This window comes from Micrasema longulum, unplaced genomic scaffold (genome assembly GCF_059751315.1).
Source record: "Micrasema longulum isolate JH-2025_06_02 unplaced genomic scaffold, ASM5975131v1 h1tg001430l, whole genome shotgun sequence".
Lineage (NCBI taxonomy): Eukaryota > Metazoa > Arthropoda > Insecta > Trichoptera > Brachycentridae > Micrasema > Micrasema longulum.
The window spans coordinates 505,071-528,209 of record NW_028278616.1 but is presented as its reverse complement, the minus strand read 5'-3'; the positions used below and the strand labels follow the sequence as shown (position 1 = coordinate 528,209).

Sequence of the window (23,139 nt, the reverse complement as noted above, 5' to 3'; positions counted from 1 at the left end):
ACTCAACGAATCGTCTAATTTATTGCTTTTTACTTCCATCTTTACTGATGAATAGTAAAAAAAATAGAAGTACATCGAAAATGTATGAAAAAGGTAAGACTTATTTATTTAAAACTTTTCATAAGCATTTTTAATACAATAAAAGCAAATATTTGTATCAGGCTGGCAAGGGAAACAGTAGCTCAATCACAAATAACTGTCGACGTGCTAATAAGCGACATGATAACAATTTCTCACCATGGTTGTTTATCGTATTCACGATCACACTGCAAAATCCGTAAACACCTAATATTAAATGTCAAAATATTTACGTTTAGCGACGATCATTCTGCTGCGCAATCACGTATTTGAATTTCACCGGTGTTAAAAAAAAAAAATTTGGTTCGGTTTTTAATTTAACAAAAAGCCTGTAACGGACTGTTCCGTTTTTCGCTTGCAATTCTCGACCCGAGTACCTACGGACCGTTGTACTGATGTAAACTGTAGCTATCTTACTAACGTAGTTCATAATCATATAATGTTTTTTCTGCGTATGGGCGACTCTATTGGCCATGGGCGTGTTATTATTCTAAGGTTAAAACCTAAGTAAATGAAGGATAAATAAGTTTGACGTAAATATGTTTTAAATAATAAACAGGTGTTCAGACACTCGAGATAAAAAAATTGTGGTGATAGAACACCCATAGACCTGTAAAATAAAGAAATGTTAAATCATCATCATTCCCTTTCCGCAATTAATGGTGCATATAGCACTGCATTGGTACACAAATTGCAGCGTACCTTGATCATTTTTGATGCATAAAGGTAAGATGAGCAGTCTTACGCTACAGAGAAAGCACCCTTTTTAAATAAATATTTCATATCAACCATGTCGGGAATCGAACCCAAAACCTCTCGCATGGTAGGCAAACGAGGTGACTATTGTTTACTGTTTTTGAGATATCAATTTTTTACTGTTCTTTCCCTTGATTTCACTTAGGTTACCTAAAATTATATTCGATTGGATTTTTTTTAACCTCGAGGGTCTGGCCACTCTTTATAGTACATACTCATAAAACGTACACTGCTGTTGATACACGACCTAAGAACGTTTTATGAATTTGAGGAAACGTTCGATAAAATTACTGTACATTAATAAAAGTACACCCGAGGCTCGAAGGCTTGTAAGTAGTGTGGAAACTTTTCAAAACACGGCTCTGAAAGAAAGAAACTTTATCCCTTGGAAGAGAGTCGAAAAACAAAACCAAGAATACACGTGGAAGAGTATTTCTAAGATAAGTAAAGAAAATCACGAAGGAACAAAATATTTCCCAAGAAACCTAAGATTCTTAAAGAAGCAGAAGAAAGCAATCCTCTAATGGAAGCGTCTAACGGACTTTTCTTTAAATTATTCATACCACAAAAGAAATGAGCTAAAAGATAACAAGGATCTGTGTCGAACGAAGTGACAAACTCAAACACAGATCGAGGGAAATACGCAAACAGAAGAATTTACCGTACTGTAGATTTACCATCGAGAGATCCGTAATGTGTCAATCTACAATGTATTAAAGGCTGTAACAGTCTGGTAAAACGAACCCAAAATTAAGAAATCAAAAGATTTTGCCATTTTAAAACGAATGTTTTTTTTAATCGCGCAGCAATAAAAAAATTTAAAAACATATATTAGATAAATACAATACTTTTTAAAGGTATTTCTGTTAAAAAATATACCCAAAAGTTTTATGTGACTAAAATATAATTACTTTTAGACCGGCAGATTACGCCATTTCAAATTTAGACTAAACTTAGGTATCTGGGATCTCAATAAAGACGAAATATGTAGTGAACAAAAATGTGTTGTAATAAGTTGAAGATAATAAATTGAACATGAAAGTGGCCGAAGGCAATTTTTTTTATTTTAATTTTAAAAAGAAATACAAGCATTTTAAGTCACATACATTTTTCTGACATTTTATTTTATTTCTACGTAAAATTATGCCTTCAGTAATACTTTTAAAAATAAATATATATTAAAATATTTTAGTTGAAACCCTTTATTATAGAATTTTGTTATCTTTTTTTAAAAAAAGAAGATAATTTTGATTGTAATATTTATTTTAAAACACCATCTTCTTTACGTGTTTATATCCTTCAGACCTGCCCTTATAGAACCAAGGCTCCGATTACAATGTGAAGTTAACAGAGTTATCTTCGACGGTCTATAAAGAAAAACCGATAATAGTGTACGAAAATGAGTATATTTGCATAAACATTTAAAGTATCTTTGTCGGTAACCTATAATTGAACACGTTTATAAGAAAAAATGAATGCATATTCTGCTTTTCATACAGAAAACTTTATTTTACTTTTTAGAAAAAATTGCAGAATGATAACTTCGATTACAAACGCTATCTTCAACGGTATATACGAGTATCAAGACGATGTAAAATAAAATCGATATTAATGCACGAAAACGTGTATATTTGTACGAAGTTTTTTATTTGTTAAAAACATTATACATACATTACTTAATTAAAGAGACACAGTTTATAGTGACACAACCAGGAACGACCCGTGCCTGTGAACCTGCCCCGACTCGCTGGGAAATCTGTGTTGAGTCGGGGCAAAATTTAAAGTATCTCTGTCGGCTATCTGTAACTGAAATGTTTAGAAAAAAAAAAAACATACATATTCTATTTTTCTTACAGAATACTTCATTTTACTTCGTAGAAAAAATTGAAGATAAACAAGGGGAAGGGCCCAAGGGGGCAATGACAAACGGTATCTTTATCGATATGTTTTGAGACGGTACATTTAGAATTAAATTTTTCTTCTGTCTTCATCTACGAAGGTGGTTTTAGCGACATGTAGATAGGTAGGCGTTTTCATTTCATCACAAAAAGATAAGGCAATATTTAATTTTTCACAGTGGCTAAAAAGATTTGTTGTCAGACATATTACACTTTTCGTTTAATAAATTTGTACAAACCACTTTAGTTTTGAATTATACGTCGACAGGTTTCGAGGTTATAAGATACCTCATTGTCAGGACATGAACTAACTTAAACTTACAGGCAATGCTATTAAATTGACATATATGTAATTAATAAGCGAAACCGTCCAATCATTTGAACTTTTCATAAGAATTTAACCGAATGAACCGCGACGCATCAAACGCAATCGTTAGTAGTTTCATACAAATTAGATGATAGATAAATAAACGATTGATCGCTTTGGTGATTTACCGATTTACATGCTTATGGTCCTGGGCGAGTGTTACAATGGGAAGTTAACAGGGGTTTTCTTCAATTATCTATACAGAAGAATTGAATTGAATTAGAATTGAAAATGTGTAGATTATTATACGTGTAGGTGTTTGAGAGTGCGTGTTGAGGAGTCCCTACACCAGTCGAAACGTAGCAGAAGAAATAGATTGGAATGTAGAATTTACTATTTATTCAGATTTAAATACAAGTTGTCTATTTAATTAAATAATAGAGACATGTGTTGAAGTGACTACACTTAGACTACATGCTGGAACTGAGTGACTGCATCGGGCTGACTTGGAGTTACCACGCCCTGTGGTCTCTTTATAGGCCATGTTCCTTTGTTCTTCATATCTCCCAGGTAGGAACGATGTTGTTGTACTGCAGGACGTTGCCCTTGTCGTTATGTGCAACACTGTTAGTCTTGCATAATGTAATGAATTCAATTCAATATAAAATGATGACTTGCGTCATCGTTCGTCGCTCTGTATTTCAGGTGAAACGATTTAGCACGTGTGGTCATCGATCATGGATTATTGTGTTTGAAAATTTGAAGTATCTTCATCGGAAACCTGTAATTTGATGTTTTAAAAATTCTTTAACGTGAATCTTTTATACAGAAAATTATATTTTACTTTTGAGACAGTCGAAAATAACTCTATTAATTTTCCATTATAATACGGGCACTGGATCTTTTAGACGCACCTTAACATAATTCCACAAATAGTATAATTGATGAATTAATTAAAGATTCAATCTGGGAGCTATTTTTCATTCAGTCGAATAAAACAGCATTCAAATCTTGAACAAATTAACTGCCCTAGATTTTTAAGATGATAAATATCGAATTATTTGATTCAAGCATCTTGTTGGTCTAGCTATTAGACGAAGTGCTAGACATTTAACATGAGAGATTACGGCACATTCAATTTGTACGTAGTTATGCAGAAAGCAGCCAGTCCACAATTTGAAAAAATGCGATATATGTGTTTTCAAATTCAAGAAGGTTAATTCTATTTTCTGCTTAAAATAGCCAGGCCCCTTTCATACAAGAAATTGTAATAATCACCTTCTGAAAATGTCATGATGTCAAAATGTCTTGAAAATGAATGCTACTCGTACATTCAGAGTTTGTACGAGGTTTCATTCATTATTAGATCTGGCTGTCATTAACATCATTAAATCTTGTCATGAACAGGATTGAATTTATTTCTGAATTATAAAAAAATGAATGCATGCATTATTTATCATTTGCCAAAGTAAAAAACATTCAGACGTTGTGTAGATTTGATTAAGCAGTCTTCACAAAAGTGCTATTATGTCGGTTTCACTTTGCTATGGCTGGCTGTTTTCTGCATAACTACGTTCTTTAATCACACTTCCTCCGCTAATTTGTTTACTGCTGGAATTTCACCTCTCCTTGTGAAAGCAGCGGCGTCTTTTAACTTTAAAGAAACGCCTTAAAATATTTCTTCCGTTCCATTAAATCCTAATCACTTATACATTATTCTTTCCTAGACCGTACTTGACGATTTCTTAAAGGGTCCTGAACTCATCATACCTAAACTGTAAAATTTCTTAACTCTTAAAGAAGTTTGTTAGAAGTTGTAAAAAAGGATCATTATCAGTAATTTATTTTTGGTTAGTTGGACGGTGTGATTCACCTCTTGGTGACGTAGTGATGAGCGCGTTAGAGTTTCGAGTTTGATTTCAGATCGAGTAAAAAAAACAATACATACAGAGACAAATATGTTTTAAGGAGGGAATATGGAAGTCTTACGAATTATGCTCTTGTGTTGGTTATAGTGAAAAGTAAAAATATTATCTTTTGATATTTAGTATATTTTTCATTATATGGTATTTTTGATCTTTCATCACTAATACTACTACTATCACGCCATTTCCTCGTAAGGGTAGGCAGTGAGAATGGACCGCCACACACGTCTATCCTGGCATACATTTCTAGCTTCTTTCACATTAATACACCGGACAAAATTTTGGTTTATCTGATCATGTCACGTCTTCCTTGGTCGTCCTCGTCTCATGTTACCACCATATATACTTGTTTAACCATTCTTTCCTCATACATTCGACCATCTCAGAAACCCTTTCTTAATCGTATCAATTATACCTGACTCAGATTTACACTATCCATTGATTTTATCATTTGTAACCCTGTCGTACATTGATTTCCCACACATTCGTCTAAGACATTGCATTTCAACCGCGTTCACTCGGCTTCCATCCTTCCTCTGCCAGTTCACGTTTCACTTCCATATATAAGTGTTGGGACTGAAACTCTGTTGTGCACTGCCATTGTGATAGACATATTTTTATTAGCAATTACTGTGCACTTTATCTTAGCAAAATGTGTAGTAATAAGCACATTTATTAGGCTATTTCAGAGAAGCATTTACGATATTATTATTTGCACCACAACAAGGAGGCTCAATTTCAGTAGTGAATTACACAGCACAGAACACTCAGGCTTGAGAAAAACCACATTTAATTTCTGTGTTCTCACCGGGAATCGAACCCAGTCTTCCGTGCGTGAGTCAAGCGTCTTGAACACTACACCACGGAGTCCGCCTAGAAAATAAAATTAGTAAATAAAAATGGTTCGAATAAAAGTATTAGAAATACACTTGGATGATAGTAATACGAGGACGACCAAGAAAGATGCAAACACAAACACAAAAGCAAACACAACCGATGAGCAAACACAAAAGCAAACACAACCGATGAGCATGTATGACAAGAAAGGCATATGAATGTGGAAAAAGCTAGGAATGTATGTCAGGATAGACGTGTGTACAGCAGTAGTAGCATTTTTGTACCTGTGCCCCTTATTCTTATCCTTAGTGATGGTATCAGTGCTATGAAAGCTCTTAACGTCACTGCGACCTATGAAGATCTATTGTGACGGGTCCGCGTGAATAGTTCTCGCCCTCCAGCCCAGATCCGTAAAGTATCGGGCTATTGGGTAGGGGGCGAGCTCTTTAACATCCTCAGGTTTAACCAGGTCCCCCGAGGATGAGGCTCCTTTTATGATGTAAAGCATCACACCAACCACCCCTGTACCCCTTATAATAAGATTATAGTTATATGCACCTATTGACGAATCGGATTAATGCAATTCGGTAGGACTCAACTTTTTTTTGTAAATGAATTATTACTGAATTTAAAAAACACTTTTAATTTTAGTAATAAACTAGCGAATGCGAATGTTTAGTTATTTTAGAATGTTTCTTTAATGATTAATCATTTTGGTAGAAATGCTTTTAAAATTTTCAAGGAGAAATTAATGCAATCTTTAAGAAGTTGTATATCAAGAGGACAAAAAATATAATAATATAATGACCCACAAATTTAGGTCGTCCATTGTGCTTCGCTTTTACAGTATGACAAATGAATATCGACAATTGAAATAAATTTACGACTAATTGGGTCTGCCTTCGTCTTGGACAAAACTTTTCATATTCAAATTCAAAACATCTTTTGTTAAGTCATTGTATTTAGATTAATAAATAATGGTCTAATATACACCATAGTTTTTTTCGTTATTTTTATTATTTATTCTTTATTATGTTAGTCCATAAGATTAAAAAACTAACCTAAACATTTACTTTAACTTGCATCTACCTTGGGACAGGTATACCTACTGAGATAGACGCATATATATGAAAAAACAAAGCGCAGTGTATTTTACATTTCAGTATTTTAATTAATTTTTTTTATCCCACGTTTTCCTCTTTCCAATTATTCCAAGAAGCTAAACTTTTGGAAATAAGACAAATATATACTTTTTAAATGTTTAAAATATATATTTTAAAAAACATAATATATTTACAAGCAATTCAAATAGATTAAGTCAAAGAAGGAATCGTGTGCTAGAAATACCACATTGTCAAACGAGGCTAGCACAGAGACATGCATATTTTATAGGCCTCAAAATTTTTAATACTTTTTTTACTAAAAATATTTCATTGATCCCAAACTTTCAAAATTTTCATTCTTTTAAAAATCACACACTATCCTGGATTCAAACTAAAGATAGTAAATCTTTTTTTCTACGATATATTTTTTTGCCCTTTAATAATAAGGAATATTTTTATGTTTATTTAATTTTTTTTATTTCATTTTTTAATTACTATAAAATAAAAAAGTACCTTCTAATCTTTTACAGAATATTTTCATTTCTCTTTCTTATATTACACAAAAATATTATACCTGTCTATTTATTATAGAAGCAAAAAAATCCTAAACATTTCTTGTATACCCACGAACAGGCCATGCCTTAATGGGTTTTTTTGTTTACTATTTTTTACTGTGAATATGTATTTCATTGCAATGTTATTATTATTTATGTTTTGAATACTCTGTTTAACCTCTTATGTGTGTTTTAAAAAAAAAAAAAAGTAATGAATAAATGCAAAAAAGAAACATGCAATTTTGTAACTATCTAAACGTGATTTTTACACCAAATAAAGCTTATAGACCTATCACATTTCATTTTTAAAAAACGATTTAAAATATATTTAAAGGGTTTATGTTTTTTTTTCAAGTAGCTCACTGTACAATTTAAACCCTAGTATAATAAAGTTGAACTCAATAAAGTTACGAAATTCTATATAAAGGACTACTTTAGCCAAAAAAGAATCAATTAGATTATACAAGGCAATCTACAAAGAAAGATGAGATTACAAAGTAAAAAGGCTTTGGAATGGCGAAAGGGGTTCAATTACATTAAAAACTTTCGAGACTAAAAAGTATGTCGATAAGTAACAAAAAATTGAGTTACCGAGAGATTATTATAAAAATAGATTCAAAATCGCAAGGAAGATGCTAAAATAATTTCATATTAGAGTTGATTGGATCTCACGCGGCATAACGATAAAACATAATATTTCCCGATTAAATTTTAGATAATTAAAAATACTAAAGAAAATGAATTGAATAAATCAAAAATTCTCTCCAATTTTTACAAACGGTTAAATTGAATTTTTCTTAAAAATAACTATTTCAAAGGTTTTCTTGTGAGGTCAATAACTGTTTTATACCAAAGAAATCAAACTCATTGACCTTTTGTGTTTGTCGTCCCGGCTTCAATTAGGTTTAATAAATAATATACTATAATACTGATTTATGTATTTCAAAAGCTTTACAATAAATTAAAGAAAGGCAATTTAAAATAAAAGTTGGACAATCGGCACAACACAATAGAAATCAATAAAAAGTCTAACAGTTCATGATAGGAAATGATTCGTTAACGATAAAAATCTAATTAAAATCATCTAACAATTTAGGTCCGATAAATAACAATGCCCATTGACTGCAATATTTGACAAACAAAAAATACACTCGGTTTAATGAATACGATGCAGTTTTAGCTGTTCAACGGGATTACTGGACAACGGGACAACTGATTTAACGGGACTGGATTTAGTCAGATTAGAAAAGAATAAAGGAATGAATGAAGTCCTCATTAAACGCTGCACCCATTTTGGCACAGGACTGCGACGGATGGAGAAATGGAAGTTTTTTATACGTAGGTATTATACCTGATGCCCTTAAAGACCACGACACTCAGCATTGAAATAAATTACAAAGGAAGACGGATAAATCGCAATGTACAAAAAGGAAGTTTCTCATAATTATTGTCTTTTCGAAATAATTCTGCATTAGGTTTTTTATGTTGACTTTGTGATAACAAAAAGTCTAACGGTTATAGTAAAACGCATCACCAATATTTATAGACAAGATGCGTGTATGATCCTTGAAATCTAGACATGCCTAAAAATGCTTAAACTTTCAATAGTCTCTCTTGTGATATCAACCAAGAATACCTAGTGAATGTGTACAATGTAAAACGCAATCACCTACAAACATATACGTCAGGTTGCAAACTAAGCTGATGCCCCCCATTTTAGTCCTCAGAAAATAAATACGTTTATAAAATTTCTTCGAATTTTACGGCCGTTCGGATGCCAATGAGTTTTTCAGAGTACTCGTGTGAGATATTTTATCATGATCAACCTCTCATCCGTACACCGATAGACCACACGAAAGCGTAGCTTGATTTATTCCAGAGACAAAGAAGTATTGCAATGCAAAAACCACTTATTAAAAGCAATTAAACGCCGACTTAGCCAGGAATCACACTCGAAATTTTAAGCGTGGCAGCGAAACGCGCCAACCAATTCGTCCACGAAGCCGTCTAATCTTAACTAAATTTCCTTGAAGTAGCCATCAAAACGTAACAAACATAGAAAGGATTGAAAATATTCAACGAAATTTTTTAAAATAGCTAGATTATAAAAATAACAAAACGCTTAGTACTTACAGCCAATCTGCCAAACAAAATAGATTTTTTACCCTTGAAAATAGACGCACTGTATCTGAATTATGCTATTTACATAAATTATTAAATAATAAAGTAGACTCTTTTAACCTACTCCCCAAAATTAATCTTAATGTCCCCTTTCGCGTGACAATAAATAAGTATTTGTTCCATCTATCTGCCAGTCTGTAGCACTAACTATGCACAAAACTCTTTCCTCTATCGTTCTTGCTCTAACTATAATGCTTTTTTTTCATGTATTGATATATTTTACATGCCCATTAATTTATTTAAAAAAAAATGAGACTCCTTATTTCTGGCTGCGATACGATCCCACTTACTATTTAATGATGCTCACACTTACACACACCTGAACACTTACTCCTACACTAATACACATAAACACATATACACTTACTCTCATGCAAATACACATAAACACACCCTTTGTTGTAACACAATTTAATAATTTGTGTGATTCTTTTTTAGAAACTTTGCTGGTCTGTCTTTAAACTGTATTTTTTTTAATGTTACTATATCATTGTCGACTGTTTGTTTCTTTAAAATAAATAAATAAAAACACTCGTCCAGGTTCTTGGTTATATTTGACTCTCAGAACTATAATCTTTTTCCGACCGGACACGGGGATTAGATAATAAAGAGAATTCTATTCACCTGGAATATAATATATTTCTGTAAATGCATATTCTTCTTGAGAGTATTTTCTAATGACTCGACCCGTTAGTAACGTTTCTGGAATTGAGTTAACAGCAATTAAAAGCCGAGCTTCGGTTCCCCATGGTCCGATTGACCCCAATAGTGGAATGTTTGACGGTCCGAATGTGGAGAACAGTTAGGAGATGATTGATGAAATATAATCATTACTGTATGTGGCTGCGTGGTTGCACTCGTGCTGTGTAGCGTGCTAATAGAATGCGTGAAAGCCATTTACGTGATATCACGCAAGTAGAAAGATGGAGGAATTCGGTAAATGGATTGTTCGTAAGGCACAAGCGCCAGTAGCACCAAAAACGTTGAGTCAAAAAAAGTTTTAAGTAAAACCACCATCATCATGTCCATTCGCACCTGATGGTGCATAGGGGACTACATTGGAACACCAGATGCAGCATTTCTAGATAATTTATTGCACGATCGTGAGATGATTAGTCTAAATCTAAGGCAACGGGTAGCCGTGCAGGGACAGCGAAATTTTGCATTGTTAAACCATCTCTCTGGGGTTCGAACTGTCAGTAGGGTCGCAGTGAGTCACATCTTGCTGGAGGATGTGATTCTATAAAATGCTGCGAATACCCAGTTGCATTCCACCGGCAACACTACTGACTAGTCCAACTCGTCAGCGTCCACGTCGCGAACCCCGGGCAATGGGATCACACTCATAACGGTGTGATCGCAGCAGATAACGAGAGGAAGAAAGGCGAGTTTTTGGCGCCTCAAAACCAACCAGCTAAGGGAAGGTAACCCCGACAGAAAATCTACTAGAGAAGGCAACGGAAACCACTCTGGTCATCTTTTCACAGGAACCACTACGGCGAGTACATCAATAAGCAGTCGTCCTGGCTGCTAAATGTAAAATTAGCGCAGGGCAGATACATATGCTTTCGCTGTAGTGATCGCCAACGTCGGGGGGACCCGGCAAGGCACAAGAAGAAAAAACCATCTCTGAAACAAACGTTTTACGTCGACCCTGCCAGGAATCGAAACCGAGACCTCAAGCGTGGTAGGAGAATACGCAAACCACTACACACCACTGTAAAATACAAACTAGACGAGTTTTTATTGATTCGATGCTAATCTCAAGTAAAAATCCGGAATGAGGAAATCGGGTGAAGATACGTACGCCCCATAATTTAGTGGTTAGTGTATTCGCTTACCGTGCTTGAGGTTCAGCTTCGATTACTGGCTAAGTCGACATTAAACAATTATTTGAAAGATAGTTTCACACCGCAATATTTCATTGTCTCTAGACTGGCTAACATGTAGCGTAAGACTGTTCAACCTACCTTTATGTAACATATGATCGAAATATAGTACGTTGCATTTGTAGGTGCCATTTTATATGCATTAACAGATGCGGATAAGGGCATGACGATAGTGATAAATAAAAATTATAGACAGTGAATACATTATACAAATCCAGCAACAAGTCATAAACCCAGTAAATAAGTACTAAAAAGACATTGCTTACATATTCCCTATTCAATATCTCTGTTGAAAAATCTAAAATACACAATAAACAAAATGGTATTTGGATAACTCGATTCTTATTTGGAAAATTTATTTTCCATTATCCCTGTAATTTGATTCTAGATGGGTTTTTCTCATAAATGCGGTACAACATATGTGTAGGTAGTAAGTGTATACGACTGTAGGCGGATCCTGGCATTACGAGTCCTCAGTTTAACGGGAGAAATTCGTTTATAGTCAAGGATAACGCAGTGCGAAATGTCTGGCTGAATTTTCGAGATCATTAGACGCGGTCCTTAAAATAATATTAAGTTCCCCTGAAAGGATCATCAAGACAATAATATATAAGTCGTACTCATACGTTTACTATGTGAAGTTCAGAGCGTCTCGCGCAGTATTAAATAAAGACGAACTTGGATCTGCTACTCGACCTAAAAAAAATAAGCATCACAAAGTATGCACGGGTATGTGTGTATTATGGTTTAACCCTTCCCTTCCTGTGCCAGAAACGTCCGCGCGTTGCGGTGATGCGTAGTCAATACACATGAAAAAATAGAATATTTATGGGCAATTGCTTCAATCGCGTATAGTTGAAGTCTAGATCAATCACATTTTTAATTTTACTGCTAAACCCATTGGCTGACGTTCGCAGCGCGAACAGAGACCGCCGCGCCCCTAACAAAGGCTCGAAAGCAACTGTGCAAAACTGGCGTACGTTGGCAGTGGTACAGGTTACTTTGCGACTGGCCTGCGTGACGCGTGAATTTTTCTCTCTCGCGAGAGAGACGAAAAGCGTGTTTGAGAGAACTAGCTACACATCATCGTGAAGGGAGAGATAAATGCAGTAAATATCACTGTTTTGATGAAAGAATTGAAGGAATATAGATGTTCAAATATAGGCAGAATGGTGAATGTTATACAGTGTGTAAAGTGGCCACTTAAACCAGCCATTGACAGGTCATAAGCCCTGTAGATGCCTGGACTTCTATATTACCTTCTCTTAAATGTTCTTCATCTCTGTTGTAATATGTTAATATAAACAGCTCCCCAGGGAGTTGAATCCAGTCCTTGTCTACAAAAATTTACAAACTCAAAATATTGTTTATATATATATGGTAAGTTACATAGTTAAATAATACAATTAGTATCCATTATATTATGCTCGGATAGCTAAAAAAAGGTATGTGCCAGGGGCGAATAGTCCAAACAGGGGCGAATAGTCCAAACATCCACAGCTTACTATTATATTTGACTTTCGATAATAATGATTCATAGTAACTATGCTTATGGGAAAATAAAAATATATATAGTTATTTATTATAAATCACCACCACCATTTATATTATCTTCCTACAAAAAAAAACTCTGTAGTGCGCCCAGCGCCCAGCCCGATCTCAGTGAACGACGAAACTAGCCGATTACCTGAGATTTTTTCTCCATACAAAAAAGCACACTATATTTTACATCTTTAACTCAGTCGGGTTTTTTACTACTAAAATAAGCTTGCAGATTAAAAATATTATTTGGAAAACAGTATTTCGAACGATATTTCTGAAGAACTGTTTTTGATATTTGATAGGATACCGTTGCTATATTGTGTATCACATAGGACATGTGGCATTTGAAGTGACCGTTTTTGGGATTATTCATTTTAAAAGGAACCGGCTAGTGCTGTGTTGACATTTAAATCAAAATTTGGCAGAATGTCATTGTGGTATTCATTAATTAATAAACTTTTACAAAAATAATGTATTAGAATAGTGTAGAAAAGAGTTACATATATCGCGTGGTTGATAATAATTGCTGTTTGAGTTGATTTTCACAAAACCACAGAAAAATAGTAATTTACAATTATATTACTTATACTTTATGTATTTATATGTAGGTACAAATTAATGATCATTTTTTGTAGATTACCTATAAAATAAATCACGGCTCACCACTGGTATGTGCATACGATAACTGATCAAAAATAATTAAAGTAAAGTAATTATTTGATTTGGAAGCAAGACTGTTTTTTTTAAATGTTCCGCAATTAACACCACATTTTTGCTATATTTACATTCAAAATATCTGGAACAATTGCAGATTCAAATTTAAGGCCAAAATTAATATGCCATAAGAAAAACCTTATACTAATGTTAAAGGAACTTAAAAGTAACATCGTCTAGTTTATTTTCCTTTGTAATTACATCTACAATATATATACATACAACATGATGCACAGAAATACGAATGCAGCATGAGTATGGTAGTGTGTGTAAGAACACTAGAACTTTCATTTAAACTGAAAACATCTGGTGGGAACTACATGGTTATTTAATGACGTAGCTAACCTTTCCAGTCCGTAATATTAAATAAGAAATAAAAATATAAGCATTTTTCCGTGTTTGAGGAGAAACTATTATTTTTATAGTATCTTTTTATATTCGTATGAAAAAAAGCATCCATCTTCCCTGTTTTCCAAATTATGAACTTTTATGGGGCTACTGATCACCTTGCGTGTTTTGGGAACTCGCCACAAACTATGAAGATGGAGGTTACGTCATTTCTCAAGCAAATAAGATAAAAATTATGATATAAGCAGTGTCATTATTTATTTTGAGAGTTCACATTACATAGTCAATCAATTAAATCGATGATATCATAAGTAATGATTAAATTTAAACATGTTACTTCCAGATGTATATTTTTTTTCTTAATGCTGCTTTTATGCATTCGATTTTAGAAATACTTGCGTTTTCGGCATTTTTTGCTTCTGATAGAACATTTTTTAAATAATATTTATATAGGTACATGTCTAGCCCATCAAATGTACAAATTATTGACAATGTATTGTATATTATAGTCCTTAAAATATAACATGATTCAAATGTACTGACAACTGAAAACTGTTTCAGAAAACGTGACGACATAACTTTGTAGTAACGTCAAAGGAGTTATTTATATTGTCACACAAAAAATCATTTGTATCTGGCGTGTTAATTTATTTTTTTAATACAATGCTTGAAACATAAATCAACATTAATATATAAAATCAGCTTTAAAACTAAAAGAAAACTAAAATAAACCTAATTATTAACGACGTTCTTACAAGTTTACATCATTTTGCAAAAACGTTAGAGATGGGACAAATTAATCAATGTAAATTGATCGAATAAAAAAATAATTCATTTGATGTTGTTCATGAAAAAAGTAAAAATGTTTTATTTTTTGGTGAATAATTGTCTTAAACACACTACAATAGGCTTGTTTTTGCTTTTTTATATCAATTTTCGGAAACAGAGTTTCATGATTGCATTAAATAACTGATAAAATCGATTTTATCAGTGATCAGTAATTTCCCATCACTAATAAAATTAGTTTGACAGCTGTTATTCTAATCAAGCTATATTTTTAGGACTATAGGTGCAATGTGATTATTAAAACAAATAAAAGATAAAAACATAAATAAAAGAAAAACAACAGTAGGTATTCTGCGGGTTAAAGTGTGTAATGAGATGTAAGAAAGGAAAGCGTAGAAGTGGAAGTGCAATTATTATAAGAATGGAACACGAATAGTGCAAGAGGATAATATTGCAGATTTAATGACATCAATTGTCGGCCTCGTGGTGGAATGGTCAGTGTGTTTGCCTATCACGCGAGAGGTCTCGGGTTCGATTCCCGACATGGTTAATATGAAATATTTATTTAAAAGGGTGTGTTTATTTTTACACTAGAATAGTACATAGTCCCTGGACTGGTACCTGAAGCGTAAGACTGATCATCATCTTACCTACATGTAACACAAATAATCAAGATATGCTGCGATTGGTGTACCAATTCAGTGCCCTATGCACCATTAGTTGCGAAAAGGGGATGATGATGATGAATGACATCAAACGCCAATAACATAAAAGCATGAGTTTCTTCTTTACGCTGCCCTTCTAATTTTGTAAAATTTATTTATATATTAATACACACGGCACACAGCGCCAGTAACTTTACAGAAATACATATTTTATATAAAATAAACAATTCCACATAAATAAGTTACATGAATACTATAACATAGCAGTTACATGTTAATTTATTTATATAATTTTATTTATTCATATTTTTTTTCGTACAAACTAAAATTTATAATAAAAATAATGTGACCTCACCTGGGGTTACCCGTGCCGAGAACACTTAACAATATTTAATCCATCATAAATATTTTATTTTGATACTATGTATTTTAATATACAATATATTATATTGAAAAAAACTCATAAATAAGGAGCTTGGATTCAGAGTGGATGGATTCAGAGTTTGTCTTTACTATTAATTTGTTTTCCTTATTATATTAATTATATTATGTAGGAATATTCAAAGAAGTTTTCTTAAGTAGTAGAATTTAATCAAAATATTTGCAAAAACGTGTACTTTACATTACAGGTAATTTACATTTGTTAAATTATAGTGCTTTCCATATTTACTTTTGTATGGATACTATTTTCTTGTGTTTCATAGTTACGTGTATATTACATTTTTAAATGATTTTTATTTTTATTATTATTACTATTTTTTCCTATTTAAAAAAAATATGAAATGATTTTATTGCTCATTAATAAATATTTTATTTTGATACTATGTATTTTAATATACAATATATTATATTGAAAAAACTCATTTTAAATACTCCGTAAAAAAAAAAAAAATTTAAGCAGATTTGAAATCATAAGTAATATAACATATATATTTTTGTTAAGTAAGAATCGCTGTTTACTTAATATTTATTTTGCGATATTTTCTATCACGAGGTAATTTTATTCCAAAATGACACTGCAATAGTACTCATTAGTTATAATGACTATTTCCTTATTTTCACTTTTACAACGGTTAGAAAAATCCTATACAACTTCAGGGCAATATTGAGGACACTTCAAATAAATAAAATAATACGTCAGTACAGTAATGTCAACATAATAATAATACATGTGCCTAAACTGGCCAAAGCTCTTTGATCGAACGGACATTAATAAGCCTATTAAATTGAGAGCTATCGGTATACTTGAAAGGAAACATAAACCCTCTAATACGAGATTTACTTCGGAACAGTCCAGTTTATTAAATAAAACGGCTAAAACAGCAGAGATATAAATTTCCCAGTCATTATTCTTGGGGGAAATTTTAAGAGGCATTATAGAATTTAATTGTGGTTATAAATGAGGCTATTGTATAATAAAATAAAGTTTACAAAAGGTATTGTGGGATTTTTAAGGGTTCTTCAAATATCTTACTAACAAATATTCACTACCCGAGTACACTTCATAACAGTCTATTAGGTACTCCCTAAAATATCAGTTTTAATTAATGTATTTTTAATTAATCTCAAATTTATTGCTGGTATAATATTTCTTGAATATTAATGATTACGTTTTATTATAATTCGCCCTTTAATCGGGTTGTGGTCCTGTGGCTAGTGTCTCGGACTCACGGACCAAAGGTCTGTGGTTCGAATCCCACTCTACCCCAACTTGATTCCATTTTCTAATAGTGAGTTATTTACAACTCGTTGAAAATGGCCCTCAAAATTAAATATTTGGGTAAATCATAAGAACGCAAATATTTCTTTTTAAAAAAAATATAAAAAAATTATAGTAGACATGCTATATGAAATAATATTTTTGTAATGAATCAAAATATGCAAAAAGGAACCAGTAAAACGGCATAATACCTGTAAATAATGTTTGCAAAATTATTTTACATACACTTGCGGTGACAGAAATTGCGTCACCATTTTTCGAGATTTTTCAGAAATTTTATCAAGTGTAAATATTACTTAAATATATTATCAATAAAAAATTTTAAGATCAGTCCAGACATATTTAAAAAAAAAAATAACATAACTTTGGCTTTTTTTTTCTCGTGTAAAAATTTTTAATTTGAAATTAGTAAATATTTGAAATATGCAATAATCAATTAATAAAAAATAAAAATAAAAGTTTTGATAATATATGTTTTTTGTAATAATTCGATTAATATTATCGTTATATACCGAATAACATATTTTTATTATTTTGTGGCCAATGCTTTGGCTTAATGACGGTAGCAATTCAAGGCAACAATGAGAAAAGTAAATTTCCAAAATCTTTTTATTCCACGTATTTTCTAGTGCTATTTTCAGCTCTTTTGATGTCTGAGGTTTCAATCATTTCAGCCGCAAGTATTGCCTTCAAATTTTTGATAAGGTTTAAATCAGGGCTATTTCCAGGCCACGGCAATAAGGACTTGGACTTTATGTTCTTATAAATTCCCGTTTTAAATACTAAAAAAAAAAAACTTCAATGTGTAATGGTTTATATAATTTATTTATTTGTACGTTTTATCATAAATACAATTTTATATTCAATATCGTCGAGTTCCTGGCACAAGTTCGAAAACACAAATTTTCAAAATATGAAATTTATTTATAACTGGCCAGAGATGATCTAATATTCTGACAGTGGTTTTTTACAATTGTTGATTTGGGATGAGCTTTTATATTTAAAAGTGCTATATGTCACTATTTGTGTAATAACCTACTTGTGCCAAAAAGTCGACGATATGTTCAATTTAAAACAAAGAATAAACTTTAGTGCAAAAAACATACAAAAGAAAAAAATATAGTTACAGTTATAATTAATTCCAATCCTAACTCGTCATTTTGCACAGAAAAGATAAGTAAAAACGTATTGAAATTAAAGATGCAATACGTTTTCCCTACCAGTATTCAGAAGCAATATTACGCACAGTAACTCCTTAATCACAAGGTTGTATAATGGTGTGCAAGAGGATTTTGATGTTTATATATTTAATCCACACAAATACAAAAATTCCTTGACTATTTTTTTTTAATCATACCTCTAATATTATGTTTCGTGCATTTTTTTAAAATTGCTCAATACCCTTATTAATTTAATAATTTATTGTAAATTCGTATTTTTAATTCTGTTGTAACTATTATTACTACAATTATTGTTCTACAAAAAAAAACTTATTACAACACAGTGTGTAAATTATTGATATTTCAGTGAAATTTGATTGAATTGTATAAATTACATCTATTTTGAATTAAATTTTATTAAGATTAATAAAAATTTTAATAATTGGTCTACTTAACATTTTTAATTTTTGTTTTGTGATTATTGGTGTTGACATATAATGAGGAACTTGAGCCCTACGGGAAATTGGATACAATAAATGTTTTCTTGCGCGCGTTAAAAATTAGAGCAATAAATTGTACTCCAAAGTTTCTTGAAAATGTACATAAAAATATTTTTTAAAAATAAAAACGAACTTCTTTGAACGACGTCACTGGTTTATATGAATCAACCGATGATAAGAGAGCTGTGAAAGATGTCCGGTTTACTTACCGTAAACGGACCAATCGGCAAAACTGACCGTAGCTAAACGGAAGAGAACCTCTGACGTCACATGCGGAGTAATTTCAGAAATACAAAACTTAAAAAAATCATAGCGCTGATGAAAATATACATATATTTTTTTAATAGCTTATTTTAACAGTCTTTTAACGAATTTAAAAAAAAAACCACTGAACTTCCTCATCGGAGAAAGATGTTTAGTTTAGTGTTATTATTTTTTACTTTATACATTTTATATACACCTACTTTATTGTGATATATTTAACTGTTTGTGAAATAAAAATAAACTTATAAATACACTTTGGAAGTCAAATGTGTTTTGGTAAAAGGTTCTAAAAAAAATTATTACCGTTGTAAATGGTCCAAAAAGGGACAACAAATAGAGGGAATAAAAAAAAGAAGATAATAAATACATTAAATTAATGGCAAAAATACAGTAAGTTTTAAAGATCGCTTTGTCCGTGAACTGAATTAGACAGGGGCAGCAAAGAGAGCTTTACTACTGCTTCTTCATGCATAGTTAATAAATAATTTAGCGAGGGGCTATATGGGTCACGGGAATAGTACTGTTGGCGTCCTCCCAGCTCCGCACACGCACACGCGCGATATCAATTGGCTTACTGTAAAGAGGGAGTGTGCACGCTCCGCAGAGTGCGCGAATACTGGAATATATTACATGTATGTAAATCAAACAAAGTGATTTATTGGCCCGTATGCGCTTTCAGATTCTGCCCCGTGTGAACCCCGCGTAAATTACTGGACCTTTATTGCCGCTTATTATTATTTATTTTTTTAATGGAAAGCCAACAGACATTTATAAATATAAGTATTTTCGCAAAAAACATACTAAGAACACGCAGAAGAATCTAAAATTTGGCATTGCATTACGGTAGGCGAAATGGAACTTTTGTACATAATTTTAGGAATATATAAATGCGCTTCACCTTAAACAAAACGTACAATGTTCATAGATTATTTATATCTAGCTTTATTCAAACACCCGTGTGTCTGTTGGCTGCTTTATTTTAACAAAACAATGTTAATTTAATTAATGTTTTAAAACAGGTGCCGTGGCGCAGTTGGTTAGCCGACCAACTGTGAAACTAGCATCGCGGGTTCAATTTTATCTTTCAATAAGTATGGGTGTTGTGGTGAGTTTTTAATCAGTTCCTTCCATATGCTCTCGTCCCCACCCGCTGACAAACCTCCAAAATAGAGGCTCAGCGGGTTATTTCTTTTAAAAAAATAAAATATTCGGCCTTCTATAATTTACGTTTTCAGCGTATTTGCTTGGTTGACATTTATTAATAAAAAAAAATACTCTTCTGGAAAAAAACTGTTTATTTCCGTTGAATAATGACAGAAAACAAAGTTTCCACTCCATTACGAAATATAATATTCAAAGTAAAGGATGTTTTGCGAATTTAAATTAGAAAATCAAAGTAAATTCTGATCGAAAACATCCCCAGAAACGTAGGGTGGGAAATTAATTACAAGGAAAGGTTTGAAATTCGAAAAGTTTAAAACTCGTTTGCAGGACGTGCCTCGCAGGACTAGGGACTAGATGTAGGGGGAAATGAAAAATGTTAGGAAAAATTTAACAGGAGTCGAAGGAGGTTGCCTATTCGGATTACACAGGGTTAAGTTTTCATTAAATTAACGAGTTAAAGATTTTGAGTCAAGTAAAAGAACTGTGGATTGAAGGAAATTGGTTAAGACCTGTTAATTGAATTAAATAAGGTACTGATTAGAACAACAAGGTCAAAGCATCTTCCGAGTGAAAGTATTAATTTTTAAATACTTTTAAAAAAAAAATATGGTTTCTGTCTTTCGTGTTTATGAGAATTAAAAAAAAAAACGATTTTCTAATTTACCGAAATATTTACATTTCGGAGCCGTCTGCCACTGCTCAATCGTTAAAAACTCTGCAAGAAAATTATCATTAAGTTGAGGAAGAGCGGAGTTCAAACCATTAATTACTACGGAACCATAACCCGATTAAAATATTTGTAGATTTTTTTATTTGTTCTACCGTTTTACTAAATGAAAAGCGCACAGGAGAGAATTGTTTAATTATGTTAAAAGTACGTAGCATAAGATGTAGAAATAAATATTTGCAGAAAACGGAATAGTGGTATTTCTTTTAAAACCTTAGAAGCAGCTAGGATCAAAGGTTTAATTCGAAGCTCGAAATTAGCTATGTTATGAACCGGGTTGTGATCCCGTGGAAGTATTGTGGGCTCACGGGTCAAATGTCCGAGGTTCAAATCCCGCTCCGATTTCCATTTTTTCAGCACAAGTTATTTACTACTTTAAGGAAATTCAGAAAAAAATTAATATTTGAGTAAATATTAAGAATTCAAGTATTTTTTTTTTTTCAAATAAAAAATAAAATAAAAATATGATGATAATATCTACCATAGTAAGTCTGTCCTCGGGTACACAACATGAGAATTAATGTACATGTAAACAACGAAAAGTATATGTTACCTATTTTTTATTTCTGACGTTTCTGTAATATGTTGACTCCTATCCAGTGAAAAATATCCTAAAAAAAGAGAAAAACTCGATTAATATACAATACAAAAACAGTTCATAATGGAGTTCTGGTACCAACCCTAATGTATGGAAGCGAAGCATGGAGTTGGAAAAAAAGGGACGAAAGTAGACTGAATGCTGTTGAAATGCGATCCCTCAGGCGAATGTGCGGAAAAACAATGTATGATAGGTGCCCTAATGTCGAAATTAGAGCAGAATGCAAGGCTGAGTTAAGCATTATCGACAAAATTAAGAAAGGTCTTTTGCGATGGTTCGGTCATGTGGAGCGAATGAATGATGAAAGAACGGCTAAAAAGATTTATGATGCGAATGTGTCTGGTTGTAGAAGTCGAGGAAGGCCGAGAAAGACATGGCATGATCAAGTACAACAAATTCTTGAAAGTGGTCATGTGAAAAGTCGGAATAATCGACGTGCGTGCATGAGAAGATGTATGAATGTGAAGGAAGCAAAGGAAGTGTGCCAGGACAGAGTGGTGTGGCGTTCTATCCTCTCTGCCTACCCCTCTGGGGAAATGGCGTGATGGTTAGTTAGTTAGTTCAAAAACAGTAAATTTACACAAAAAAAAGGGAAAATATGAACTATTTTACATAATTTATTATATAATTACTTAAAAAAGAAAATGAATAACGTTTCACTTGGTAAAATATTATCAAAACTCGAACATCTACAAAAAAGTCGTAGTACTTAGAACATTGCCCATTTTTCATTTCAATTTACTTGCACGAAAGTGGCATTGACGCGAAGTCGTAATATTTTATAACTTAATATCTACTATTGTTAAAATAGACAAAATTTGTAACAAAAAAGTCGCGTAGATTGCCGACACGCAAGATAACAAACAATAATAGATACACAGTTTTTTTTTGTGGCCTAATTGAAAGGCATTGTGCAAAATTCAGCCAACCTACAACTCTACGAAACATAAAGTTATAAGTAATATCATGTACTATTTTATCTCCAAAGCCGTATTAAATTTAGCGATAATACTTTAAGAGTAAAAGACGTTTTTTTTTTCATGAACAAATATAAAATAAATGAATGAACATATAATAAAATAAATATAAAACAGCTTTGTTTTTAACCACTTATATTTTATTTTTTCTACCGATTGGTTTCAAAGCAACACAAGCTTCTTGATCAAGGGGTATACTTATCTAATAAAATCTATCCTATTTAATTTTTACAGTAAAATATAACATTGATACATATGGAGCTAATAAGTCACGTGTTTTTGTCAAACAGATTGCTAATGATAATTGATATAATGAGAACCAAATTGATAAAATATTAAATCAAAAACATAAAAAATAATAAATAAATATTTATATTTTACTCCCACAACAAATAAATCTAACCCACCTTTATTGTTTACAATGGAGGCGGATTATTTTTATAGAT

At 32.1% G+C, this 23,139-nt stretch overlaps 1 protein-coding gene across 2 annotated transcripts in view; it reads right to left on the bottom strand.

Moving 5' to 3' along the window:
* The window catches only part of Arl4 (ADP ribosylation factor-like 4), a 212,177-nt gene that overhangs the window by 44,568 nt on the left and 144,470 nt on the right, over positions 1-23,139 (bottom strand). The window contains exon 3 of one of the 2 annotated variants that reach the window (XM_088235728.1): positions 21,672-21,729. The exons of the other annotated variant lie outside the window; for it this stretch is intronic. The gene's annotated coding sequence lies outside the window, so the exon portion shown is untranslated. The remainder of the gene's footprint in view (positions 1-21,671; positions 21,730-23,139) is intronic. 2 annotated transcript variants of the gene reach the window in all.